Source organism: Schistocerca serialis, chromosome 3, assembly GCF_023864345.2.
Source record: "Schistocerca serialis cubense isolate TAMUIC-IGC-003099 chromosome 3, iqSchSeri2.2, whole genome shotgun sequence".
In the NCBI taxonomy this organism is placed as follows: domain Eukaryota; kingdom Metazoa; phylum Arthropoda; class Insecta; order Orthoptera; family Acrididae; genus Schistocerca; species Schistocerca serialis.
The window spans coordinates 801098764-801112743 of NC_064640.1; the positions used below are offsets into that span (position 1 = coordinate 801098764).

The 13980-nt window shown below is 41.2% G+C and overlaps 1 pseudogene; it reads left to right on the forward strand.

Moving 5' to 3' along the window:
* Window positions 1–225: 225 nt before the first annotated feature.
* LOC126471775 (5S ribosomal RNA) lies at window positions 226–343 on the forward strand (annotated as a pseudogene).
* Window positions 344–13980: the final 13637 nt, after the last annotated feature.

The window sequence follows — 13980 nt, forward strand, 5'->3', positions numbered from 1 at the left end:
CACGCCAACGGCCACCTTTCCGATAGAACATCAATTGTGATTCATCTGAACAGGCCACTTGTCGTCACTCAGTGGATGTAGTTGAGGTATAAGCGTGCAAATTCCAGCCTTCTTCGCCAATTAACAGGAGTCAGCATGGGTCCACGAACCAGGCGCCTGCCGCGTAGGACCATACACAGAAACGTGAGCTGAACCGCGGTTGAGAGACACTATTTGTAGCCCATATCCAACGCCCTTGTCGCAGTGGTAACACCGGTTCCCATCAGATCACCGAAGTTAAGCGCTGTCGGGCTGGGCTAGCACTTGGATGGATGACCATCCGGCCTGCCGAGCGCTGTTGGCAAGCAGGGTGCACTCAGCCCTTGTGAGGCAAACTGAGGAGCTACTTGATTTAGAAGAAGCGGCTCCGGTCTCGTAAAGTGACATACGGCCGGGAGAGCGGTGTGCTGACCACATGCGCCTCCATATCCTCATCCAGTGCCGCCTGTGGTCTGAGGATGACACGGCGGCCGGTCGGTACCATTGGGCCTTCCAAAGCCTGTCCAGGCGGAGTTGGTGTTTTTTTTTTTTTTTTTTTTTTTTTTTGTAGTCCCTTGGTTTATCTGGGCCGACAGTTGCTCAACAGCTGCACGTATATTCGCTGAAACATATATCTGCAGCCGTCATTCACCCCAGTCATCTATGGCCCGTGGTGCACCACAGTTGCTTCGGCACAGGTTTCGGACAACGCCATTTTAGCATGCACGGTATACACTGATCAGACAGAACATTATGACGACCGATCGATATAAACCCTTCCAGACGATAGCAGCGTCACCTGTCGAGGATGACTACTAGCCAGACACACGCACGATGCATGTGGGATCAGTGACAGTGTTGTCCCTCCGTAGAATGGGGAAGGCACGCGACCTATCTGAGTTTGACGGAGGGCAGATTGTGATGGAGCGGAGGCTCGGCACGAGCATTTAGGAAATTTTACGACTTGTCGGGTTTTCGAGGAGTGCTGTGGTGAGTGTCTTCAAGACGTGGCGAATTCTATGTGAAATCACGCACAGACGTCTCGTGGTTGGGCGGCCACCCCTCACTACAGACATCGGATGTCGTAAGCTGGGCGGATTGGTAAAACAGGACAGGCGGCCAGCTGTGGCTCCTTCAATTAGTGGGCAGTTTGTTTTCCTTATTTTGTGAACAATGAATTCAAGAGAAAAAAGCAAAAATGGTTCTTAATTAGTTGTGCAAGGAGCCATACGGTCCCCGGAATAGTTTTGGTAATTTTTTACGTATCTTGTAGAGGTAGGCATACCGCGATCAGGCAGAACATCATGACATTGAACTAATAATGGCTTGCTCCGCCTATTATGCACAAAACAGTAGTACTTCGTTAGCTCTTCCACAACTCCTACATGCGTTTATGAAGATAAATGGTAGCAGGATTCAACAAACTGATCAGATCGTTCCTATGAAAGCTGGACTTACAGTCATGAACAGGAAGTACGCAGGAAGTGAATGATTATAATGTTTTTTATGCAGCTTATTGTCACATTTATTTTTGCACTGATGGAACTGACTGGTTTTATCCGCAACTACGGTGGATCTAATTATGTTGAATAAAGAACGAAACTGATCCCTGCAAAAATTCATACGACAATATATTACATTATTAGATATTCTAACATTCATTCCTTTTGATTTTCTGAAATGAGTTTCGAATATTTATCAGAAGTGATCTATATGTTTGACATTTTGCGAATGTGTAAGTCAGCTCATCAATACGATACCATCAATATGCTCCTAAAGCCAAAGAATCATGCAACAATACTGGCTTTCATGAACTTCCTCTCTCAAACATAGGTTTGACAGGGCAACGCCGATAGCTACCATAGCACAGTACTATCACCACTGATATGCGCGTGTCCCTATGAGTTCATAAAGTATGTGTTCTCTTGGCAGCTGATGAATCTCAACACGACCTTCCACATAGTGCAACAGGAAGCGTGAATCTTTAGAACAGACATCTAGTTTACGTTGTTCTATGTCTAACAAGGATTCGACACGCTCACTGAAATGGTAACTGACGATAAGTTGGCACAACAATGGCAGTTTAACGGAACCATAAAAGCCAGCATTATTTGCAACAAAATGGATGAAATGTGCTCTTACATACACGTGTACATGTCCCATCACTGCACATTGCTGCTGTTCGTTATCTCGAAGACTTTCTGATTATATGCTTTAAAGTAGAGTCTAAACCCACCTGCTTCCCCGAGGTCACTTATGTGGTGGTTTTCTACGTATAGGAAGCCATTTCGAATTCTGCTCATCTAAAACGTTTTCGTCACTTTCAGCACTGGCAATAATTTACTGCAGCACATCATTTACTGCAGCAATAGAAATACCCAATGTCATCGCTAGTCAAGTATTTACAAAAGTTTATGTAACAGTTGCCTACCGTTCGATACAGGACATGTGGGAAGGATGTTCACTGTAAGAAAGTGGAACCATATGGATACCTTTCACATAAAAATTTTTGATAACTACACCTTTACAACATATTTGCAAGAATATGGTGACTCTACTACAGACCCTTCGGGTCCCACACATTGTCAACAAAGGAAACTTGGAATTTATATTCACAGCTCTAATTCACCACAGATCATCCCCACTGAGCAAGTGGATCTAGCAAACAAGTCATTCCTGCACATCGTTCATGAATTACTTGGAAACGAAGATCGTAATGTACTGTCGTCTTACAACCAACAATAATCAAACTCCTTAGCGCACAACAAAATTTCGTCTAAATTAGTTAAATCGTATAAATCTATGAATACCCGACTTATGAATATAGATTACTTTTCACTCACTGTCCCATTTTTGTATATATGTTTCATTTTCTTTATATGTTAGATACTATGCCAGACATTGCTTCTTTTGAAGTAAAACAGACCTATAACTATGTGTTCACAAGTACTAGAAATAGGACCACATGTAATATAGTAAAAAAGCAAAATAAATTATTGTTTAATAGTGACTATATAACATATTATTATTTGATAGTGATTGTGTTATATATCATAATATGACAAAGTGGCCCTACAATCAGGCAACTATTTTATTAACTTGTAATATCTTCTAGGCTTCCATGTATATAACACCTCTGTACCTTCAGGCTCTAATTTCTTTGACCGTAATTTTTGTATTCGGCTGTAAACACGTTGGATGCTCTAAGTTTCACGTCTCACCTAGTTAACAAGTTTTTAAGTGCCATTAATGTGTGGAAATCGGGATATGGTGGTTCAGATGATTATTTTGGAGACAAATGGGCAATTAAGATCTGGATACTTTACCTACATGGAAATACATTAGTCCGTTCAGCTTTCGTCACTTTGCCGCTTCCAGTACTCTCACTTATGCATCTCTAGTCAGACTCGCGTGATTTACCTCTTATTTTAAACATTTAACTCCAACACTGAAAGTGAAAATATAAATCTGAATGTGTAACCACCTGAAAATAGGCATAAGCACGAAAATGGTCGTGTCTTAAATAAAACATCTTCAGTTATTAATGGTAGCGGATTTTATTCAACATAACCAGCCTTAAATGTTGGTTCAACGAAACATGTCATTTATAGCGCCAGAAGCACCTTCTGTAACTGGCATTCTCTAACCATCTCTATCAGAACAACACATTTGTTTTGGGACTTGGTCATGGATGCAACATTATGAGAAGCATACCTTCATTAAAGGACGAAATTTCTGCAAACGACATTACAGTTTGAGTTCTGTGCCACCAATGGGGAGGCGATGTTGAAACAGTTGCACATCCCATTAATCACTGATTTCAGTACATTTAAAACGTGCAAAGAAATTCACAATAAGGCTTATACGGCTCATAGATTTCAGCTCGTAAAAAAGGCTTACTACTAAGTCCTACACTAGTGTGGCATTTGATAATTTCAGTAGGGAAGACAAGTGATCAAATAAAATATAAATTGACTTTAAAATTGTCTTTACTCGAAGAGATATATAGAGTGGCCTCGTTGTCTAGCAGGTCATGGGTTGTCAATGAATAGAAATCTAACAATAGTTGTTCTGTTCTCATAATCTATTGTTCTTCAGGATTTTTATAGAATCTCCACACATAACTTCCAGAAAGTAGTTACCATTACAAAAAAACAGGTATTAGTATGACAGAAAAACTCTTCAATTTAGATTTTTAGTTTTGCAACACACAGTACTTCTAAATTAACTTCATAATACAAAAAAATTTCGAGAACAAAAACATCCACTTGCAAAACATATATCCCAGACAAAGAACTGAGCTAAAGAAGTCTACAAAAAACTAACGACAAGGATTTGCTATAAAGAACTGCTCTCTGGACCGTTTTCATTTTTACATGTCTACATAATTTAAGTTAAAGCGCAAGAAGTTTCTAGAACATTTCAGTTTTTTAATAAAGTAGGGTTTCTAATTGAAAGATGAATTTAAATTGAAGTGTATATTTTACTGTACAAAGAAATGAGAAAAATCAGACAGTGAATATCATTATTCTAAATAATTAAATTTTTGGGTCACAACATTCCAGAATTACTTTTGAACAAATACGGTTTTTAACAAAACAAAATTTTCACTAACAACAGCTAAATATTGTACAATGAATTTCAAAGTACAAATTTTAAATTCAATATTTTTAAATTCTTAGTGTGGCTTGCTGCTAATAACTTCTTGAACAGAATGTCCTCAGAGGACACCGCCTTAACGTAGCACAGTCCGTGCGGGCGAAGAGGTCTGCGTGCTCTGGATCCGGAGGGCTATGCCGGTGGTAGCTTAACTACCAGAAGGGTCACCCAAGTCGGACAGGCCAAAGGAGAGAAGCCAGACAATGTGTGTCCCAGTACGACCTATCGATATCCTGTATCTTATCACAAGCCTACCCTTTTTTCCTTATCATTCTCATTGAAAATTGTAGCGTGAAAAGGGCAACGGCTTCAGTGGCGGAAGAATATGGCCAGTCATTTCAAAAGAAGATTTGGCGAATCCCAACGGTCATCAAGGCGGATGAACCTTCTCATAACAGAGTGGCGTCTGTACTCCAGTGGAGCGGCCACAAATGGCGTCTATCCCAGTGGGGCGGGCTGATTACAACCTCTGGGACTAACCAACTCATTTGTAACCACGCTACTGCAAATGCGGAATACAAAGTCGAAACTTCGGCTTGTGAAGCAGTCATGAACCACGTGATAATTACAAATATACCTCAGGGGGCTAATCCCTCGTTGACCGAGGTCAACGCAAGCAGGCTATCGGATTCTGGGGAGCCTGCATCATGTGTGAAACAAAACTGCGAACCCACCAGTACCTCAAAATCGAATCTAAATCACTGACACAAAATCAGACCGAAACAGAATTTTAAAATAGGAACCATAAACATACAGACAATGATGAAGGTGGGCAAGCTAAAGCAAGCTCTTGACAGTATGAGAGAGCTTGGGATTGGCATACTGGCACTTCAGGAAACAAGATTCAGGGACGAAATCACGATGGAATCAGAGGAATATGTAATTCTGAAAGAGAAACAATGTGTCGGGGGGCCAAAGCAACCTTTTATGTTTGGCACAGCCTTTGTGGTAGATCGTAGATACCTGGATAGTATCACTGCGTGGTAGGGGATAAACAAGAGGCGGTCATATCATACAATGAATATATGAAAAAAAACCTATACAATACTAAATGCACATGCACCAACTAATGACAAGAATAAAAAAGGCAAAGCAGGAACTGAACATTTTTGGTTCACGTTGGATAAGGTAGTGACAGATGTGGACAAAAGAGGTGTCACTTTTGCTAGGAGATTTTAACGCGCAAATAGGCACGGAAAGGAAGTTTAGAGGTCCTGTGGGAGATTATCCAGCCCACAAGAGAACAAACAAGAATGGTGAGAGATTAGTGGACCTGTGTGGGAGACACAAGATGAGAATAATGGCAACCCATTACAAAGCTAAAGCAAGCAAATAAACAACGTGGGTCAGCCCTGGAAAGAGGATTGGGGAAAAACAGCTATACCATGTAGCAATCCGTGATAAGAATCACAAAGGGATTATGAACATGAAAGTGAGGAAAAATAGCAGGATGGAATCAGATCACTACCTTGTCGAAATAAAATGCAAATGAATACCCAACAGTGCAAGGAAACGTAGGGCCATAAACACTAACCGAATCGACCTAGATCTGATCGAAAAACACAGAGCAGGGTATGTAATGAAAATGGTAGTTCAGAGTGATTGGAAGAGAGTGAGAAATATGATGGAAGAAGAGGCAGTGCGACTGGCTACCAACAACAAGAAAAGGAAGCATGAGTGGTGGACGGATGAATGTGAGAATGCAGTTGAGGCCAGGAGGAAAGCATGGATGAAATGGCAATCCTGTAAAAAGTAAGAAGACTCGTCGAACTTCCAGAATGCGAGAACAATTGCTAGCAAAACGATCAGAAATGCCAAGAGAAGTAGATGTAATGAGAAACTTGAAGAAGTAAACACAGCCTTCAAGAAACACAAATCACGAGTCTTTTACGGAGAATTGAAGAGCAGAATTAAATGCTTTGAGGCAAAAGAACCCTTCGTAATAGGACAAGATGGCACAATAAAAATTGGCGAGAAAGAGGTGTGCGAGGAAATGGCTAGGTATTTTAGGAATTTGGTGAATGCAGGAACACCAACAGTAAAGTGGACACACTTATTCTCTAGGGACGAAAGTCAGGATAGTCTAGATAATGCACCCACCAGGGCAGAACTAGCAGAGGCAATTAACAACCTCAAAAACAACTAGGCTTCAGGCAATAACGTTATCTGTGCTGAAGAGATCAAGTGGGGTGCGCCTGAAATAGAACGAAGTATGTACAACACAATAATGGATATCTGGAGAAATAAGAAAATACCCGTACTCTGGAAAGAAGCCATTATAATACCACTTCACAAGAAAGGGGACAAGAAAGTACTGGATAACTACAGGCGCATCTATCTCTTAAACGAAGGGTACATGGTTTTGTCGAGAATCTTGCTGAACAGAGTTGAAGAACAACTGGGGCCGGCAGTAGGAGAGTATCAGTGTGGCTTTGAAAAAGGGAGGAACTGTACAGAACAGATATTTGGGATAAAAAGGATAACAGGACACAGACACAGGAAAGGGAAAAAGATAATAGTGACCTTTGTGGACTTCAAAAAGGCCTAGGATTCAGCTGACAGAAGTATTCTGCTTGATATGTTAGAAGATAGAGGACTAGATGCTATGACACATGCAATAGTAAAGGAAACGTTAAGCGACACTACTGTCAGGATCAGGCATCACAGTACGCTGTCAGACAGCTTCGAAATGAAAATAGGAGTCCGGCAAGGGGATGGACTGTCACCTACTTTATTTAACATGGTTTGAGGCAAAAGAACCCTTCGTAATAGGACAAGATGGCACAATAAAAATTGGCGAGAAAGAGGTGTGCGAGGAAATGACATCACAGTACGCTGTCAGACAGCTTCGAAATGAAAATAGGAGTCCGGCAAGGGGATGGACTGTCACTTACTTTATTTAACATGGTTTTGGACGAAGTAGTGACACAATGGATACAACTGAAATACTAAACACCTTTTTCCAAAGCGGTTTCACAGAGGAAGACCGCACTGCAGTTCCTTCTCTAAATCCTCGCACAAACGAAAAAATGGCTGACATCGAAATAAGTGTCCAAGGAATAGAAAAGCAACTGGAATCACTCAATAGAGGAAAGTCCACAGGACCTGACGGGATACCAATTCGATTCTACACAGAGTACGCGAAAGAACTTGCCCCCCTTCTAACAGCCGTGTACCGCAAGTCTCTAGAGGAACGGAGGGTTCCAAATGATTGGAAAAGAGCACAGATAGTCCCAGTCTTCAAGAAGGGTCGTCGAGCAGATGCGCAAAACTATAGACCTATATCTCTTACGTCGATCTCTTGTAGAATTTTAGAACATGTTTTTTGCTCGCGTATCATGTCATTTCTGGAAACCCAGAATCTACTATGTAGGAATCAACATGGATTCCGGAAACAGCGATCGTGTGAGACCCAACTCGCCTTATTTGTTCATGAGACCCAGAAAATATTAGATACAGGCTCCCAGGTAGATGCTATTTTTCTTGACTTCCGGAAGGCGTTCGATACAGTTCCGCACTGTCGCCTGATAAACAAAGTAAGAGCCTACGGAATATCAGACCAGCTGTGTGGCTGGATTGAAGAGTTTTTAGCAAACAGAACACAGCATGTTGTTATCAATGGAGAGACGTCTACAGACGTTAAAGTAACCTCTGGCGTGCCACAGGGGAGTGTTATGGGACCATTGCTTTTCACAATATATATAAATGACTTAGTAGATAGTGTCGGAAGTTCCATGCGGCTTTTCGCGGATGATGCTGTAGTATACAGAGAAGTTGCTGCATTAGAAAATTGTAGCGAAATACAGGAAGATCTGCAGCGGATAGGCACTTGGTGCAGGGACTGGCAACTGACCCTTAACATAGACAAATGTAATGTATTGCGAATACATAGAAAGAAGGATCCTTTATTGTATGATTATATGATAGCGGAACAAACACTGGTAGCAGTTACTTCTGTAAAATATCTAGGAGTATGCGTACGGAACGATTTGAAGTGGAATGATCATATAAAATTAATTGTTGGTAAGGCGGGTACCAGGTTGAGATTCATTGGGAGAGTGCTTAGAAAATGTAGTCCATCAACAAAGGAGGTGGCTTACAAAACACTCGTTCGACCTATACTTGAGTATTGCTCATCAGTGTGGGATCCGTACCAGGTCGGGTTGACGGAGGAGATAGAGAAGATCCAAAGAAGAGCGGCGCGTTTCGTCACTGGGTTATTTGGTAACCGTGATAGCGTTACGGAGATGTTTAATAAACTCAAGTGGCAGACTCTGCAAGAGAGGCGCTCTGCATCGCGGTGTAGCTTGCTCGCCAGGTTTCGAGAGGGTGCGTTTCTGGATGAGGTATCGAATATATTGCTTCCCCCTACTTATACTTCCCGAGGAGATCACGAATGTAAAATTAGAGAGATTAGAGCGCGCACGGAGGCTTTCAGACAGTCGTTCTTCCCGCTAACCATACGCGACTGGAACAGGAAAGGGAGGTAATGACAGTGGCACATAAAGTGCCCTCCGCCACACACCGTTGGGTGGCTTGCGGAGTATCAATGTAGATGTAGATGTAGAACTAAATAGTCACATCAAGATTAAAGGTGTGCAAATAGTGTACAACGTCAAACATAATGCAACAGTGGACTGCCTGGCATTCACAGATGACATGGCATTCTTAAATGAGACAGAAGAAGAAGCAATGACAGCACTAAAAAGTCTAGGCGAAACAGAAGAAAAGGTCGGACTGAAGATTGCATATAAGAAGACGAAGACATTGAACACTGAGTCTGACTGGAAGATAGATGGCCAAGTGGTGGAGAAAGTCAACAGTTTTCGTTATTTGGGGGAGAAGATAACTGGTGGCATACAGAGCAACAGTAGCGCAGTAGACAGGGCACAGCTTTTGCAGAAGCTTCGTATGCGGTGAAAACAACATACGGCAAGAAAATCTGTCACGGAATGCCAAATTATGACAGTACACAGCAACTGTAAGAAACGCTGCTCTGTATGCATCAGAAACGATCACACTCGGCAAGAGAACTTGTATACAGTTGGAGAAGGAGGAGCGGAAATTTTTGAGAGACGTATGTGGAACCAAAAAACATGAGGATATCTGGATACACAGAATACCACAGAAACTGTATGAAAATATTGAACCCATATCGAGTGAGATACGGAAGAGGAGGTTACGATTTGTTGGGCACATCATGAGGATGAAGGAGGAGAAGTTGACTAAGAAGATATGGAATGCAACATTTCATACGGGAAGCAACTGGGTGAAGGAAGTCAGAGATGACTGGAAGGGTGTAGGAATAAAAGAAAGGAATCTACAGGCAGTAGTACAGGACAGGGAGAAGTATAAAGGGTTGGTGGATGCCCACGGGTGGCCGGACACCAAAATCAAAGTTGTCTCAACAGAAGAAGAAAGAAACAGAAGAAGCGAGAGAATGAAGAGGTATTGGGAAGAAAGAAGACGTGCAAAACAAGCCACACGTTATCCTGAAGGGTCCTAACGAAGCAGAAGAGGACATTAGAAATTAAATTATTTTTAAGCATCTCAGATGAAGTAATAGGATGGTAAATTCTGAGTAAAGCTATGTTTACTTATTGTATGCGCTCATGACTAGAAACTATACTCACATTAATTACTGACATTGAAAGACGTGCATTCTAATAAAAAGCGAATACTTAGTGATAATCAAGCCCTGACACCTTCAGACTTAGCACAATGTATAATTATCATACCCAGAAAACAGTTTCAAAATGCTGTCTGATTTGTAAAGTTTAATAGGTATAGTTACACGCACACATACTTTCATAGCTTAGAGTAACTGAAAAGAAATGGGTTGGCATAGGCATACAGGATTCAGATTGGCGACAATCAATCGGTACATCTCACGGTTTTTTCGACATGCAAAAACTACGTTATTCTTCAGGAGAGTGTAACGCCTTTCAAATTTGCAGCACTACAAAGCGAAAAGATAATATATGATGCTATAATCTGCTTCCATTTAACTAAGTATGAACAACCTATGAGTTTCCGTTTGACTATGCGCAAACACATAGCCCAGTTCCTAATCGTGGAATGACTGCAACCAAGTGGTTCCAATTATCAACACCACCATAAGCTTCATCGTGTTAAGTAAATTGAAATGGTCTCACCCAAACCTTTACTCATTGTACTATTCAACAAGCACGCACCTACGCCAGACAAAGGCAGTCATCTCAGCAAACAAAGCGCGAGCAACTGTCACCGAACCGAACGCAGAAAAGAACATACACTCTAACGTAATAGCATATTCTCTTTCAAACAAGAGAAGACCTCATGGTCATAAACAAGAAATGTGTTTATCTAACCCGCACATGTGATTGTGACATTGACCAAATAACATGGTTACTATAGCTAAAGACATTCTGTTAAGAGTCCAAAATGTTGTAAAGATGCACTAATCCAAGACGGTACCCCTAAACAACAAGAGACCGAAAGCGTATCTATTTTTACACATACCTTTTTCCAGTTTTTTCAGCCAACTTTGGGAGAATAATTTAGCATGAAAACTGTAAGCCTGGAAGTCATGGAATACTGGAATATTAAAAGTTATGTTTAACACAGGATACTTCTCTATTCTTTTTTTGGAGCAAGACGGAAAGAGAATGACACTTTACCAAGGAAATAAAAACAGTATTCCCTTAATTTACATTCATATAACCAAAATCACCAGACATGTGTCACTGGTAGTGCTGAGGGTGCACTTCAGTTTCATATTGTTGGGCTTGGGTTCTTTGAGGGAGACGACCAAACAGCGAGGTTATCGGTCTCATCGGATTAGCGAAAGACAGGGAAGGAAGTCGGCCGCACCCTTGCAAAGGAACCATCCCGACATTTGCCTGGAGCGATTTAGGGACATCACGGAAAACCTAAATGGCCGGACGCGGGATTGAACCGTCGTCCTCCCAAATGCGAGTCCAGTGTGCTAACCACTGCGCCACCTCGCTCGGTTTTTATATCGTGCATATTATGACGTTCACAGTATTTTTGAGTGCTTCTTGCTACTATAGCTCTGAAATTAATTGTATGAGACACAAGCTTATTAAATTTTCGGACAAGTATTTCCCTACTGACTTATTTCTCTGAATGGATACTTCTTGGAAGTTATACTAAAGCGATGTACTAAGCACAGATGCACTGAACGTTGGTAAAAACTATATTTTATGGTAAACGAACTAATGGAAATATTTGCGTAACCCGTATTTAAAAAATGCTAAATCTGACATGCAAGGAAAATAACATAAAAAATAAATGTGAACCATATATTTTCGTATGATGTAAACTGAATTGTTGTAACCCATTTTTTAGTAAGTGAGAACAGAAAAACGTAATGCATGATTACATTTCAGTTCGTTTCTGATGGTTGCTCGTGTGCCTATTTTTTACGTGAGCCAGCAGGCCACAAAGAAAAACCTGTTGCCGCTGACTAAAGTGGGTGCAATTTAAAAACAGGCGGGGCCCTGTTTGCGCTTATCTTTTTTTCTTCTTCAAATCTCGAATTGGTATTGATTTACGAAAACTGTGTACAAAGGCTCCGAATGAGGGATCGGATAGGCCCTGGCGTTTGTAATGTCTTAGCCCTTCCTGATTGCTAATTAAATGTTTCAGAATGGTGATCAAAACCTCTCATCTCACTGAAATTGTGTAGTACTTGAAATGAGGTTGCTTTGACCTATGAAGGAGACCAGTGACCGCGATACTTAATTAAAAGGTAGAATTAATAGCCTTCGTCATGACTATTAAATGTAATTGGCAAATAAATATCATTACACTGTCTGGTATTTAATTACTCTCTGTAAATATTTGCTTTTTTAAGGTCTGTCACCGCCGCCCCCACCGGCGACAACATTTATAACAGGTACGCATTATTTAATGAACACGTAAATTGTAAGTCTATTTAGTTAACGACTACACATCCTTTGCGTTGCTTACTCGTTTTTCTTCCGTTTGTATGTAGTTGGTTCAAGTTTCACAAGTTTTGAAATACATTTACTGCTTATCCTCTTGTAGATCTAGAGATGTCTGTAAAGCCGAAAACGGTTATCTGTGCAAATAAATGTGGCGAAGACTAAATTGTACGATGTATCTAAGTATCATCTACCGGATTTTCACACAATCCCTAGACGTCCAGCTTGCAACACTAAGTCCTCAGTGTTAATCCCTTGATTTCCTATGAATAACCGAGCAACGTGGCGCAGTGGTTAGCACACAGGACTAGCATTCGGGAGGACGATGGTTCAAACCCGCATCTGGCCATCCAGATTTAGGTTTTCCGTGATTTCCCTAATCGCTCAAGGCAAATGACGGGATGTTCCTTTGAAAGGTCATGGCCGATTTCCTTCCCCATCCTTGACACAATCCGAACTTGTACTCCGCCTCTAATGACCTCGATGTCGACGGGACGTTAAGCCCAGTCTTCCTTACTCCCTACTTCCTACGAACTGTTTAAGGAAAACTGCATTTTCCGACGTTATGTGGAATAACTACGATCAATTATGACTTTCCTGAGTGGGTTCTTATCCTGTGCTACAGAAGATCCCACTGGGATCTCAAATTACTTATAAACTTCCTCTTACTTGGTTCATCATACCTTACCACACAGCGTCCACACGTTCTTGAATTTATCAACAGATTTCTGTACAGTATAATGACTCTGGCAGTAAGCAGTGCCCATTTCTAAGAAATATTTGTGTTGCATTTTCATTTCTTTCGGCTAAGTTCAGTGGCGGCAGATGGTATAGTTGTAGTGTTGCACAATTTCCAATAATTCTACATTTCATATGTGCTCTTTTCTTATCTTTTTTGTTTAGAAAGTCTAATATAAACCATGAAATATGTTACTGTCAACTACCTTTGGCCATCCAACGTCCTATTGCTTCGTAACGCTGCCGGGCTCGAAGCAAACTCAAGGGGTTTGCTCTCCTACACCAACTCCTTGGAAGACATACTGGCAAATTGTACTTTGAGCAGGGACAGATCCAGGAGGCCTGTCCGTAGCACCAGCAGCATCTTCTCCAGTTACGTCGCAGCGTGCTGCAGTCAGCGTGTAAACTCCTGACTAGAAGCAGTTCCAAATACCCCGTTATGTTGCAACACACTATGGAGTATACTTCTCCCAATTTATCTCAACCCACAAAATTTATTCGTTATAACGTTGGTAAAATGTATATTTTATGGGTAACGAACTAATGGTAATATTTTCGTAACCCGTATTTAAAAATATTAAATCTGACTCGCAACGAAAGTAACTTAAAAATTAAA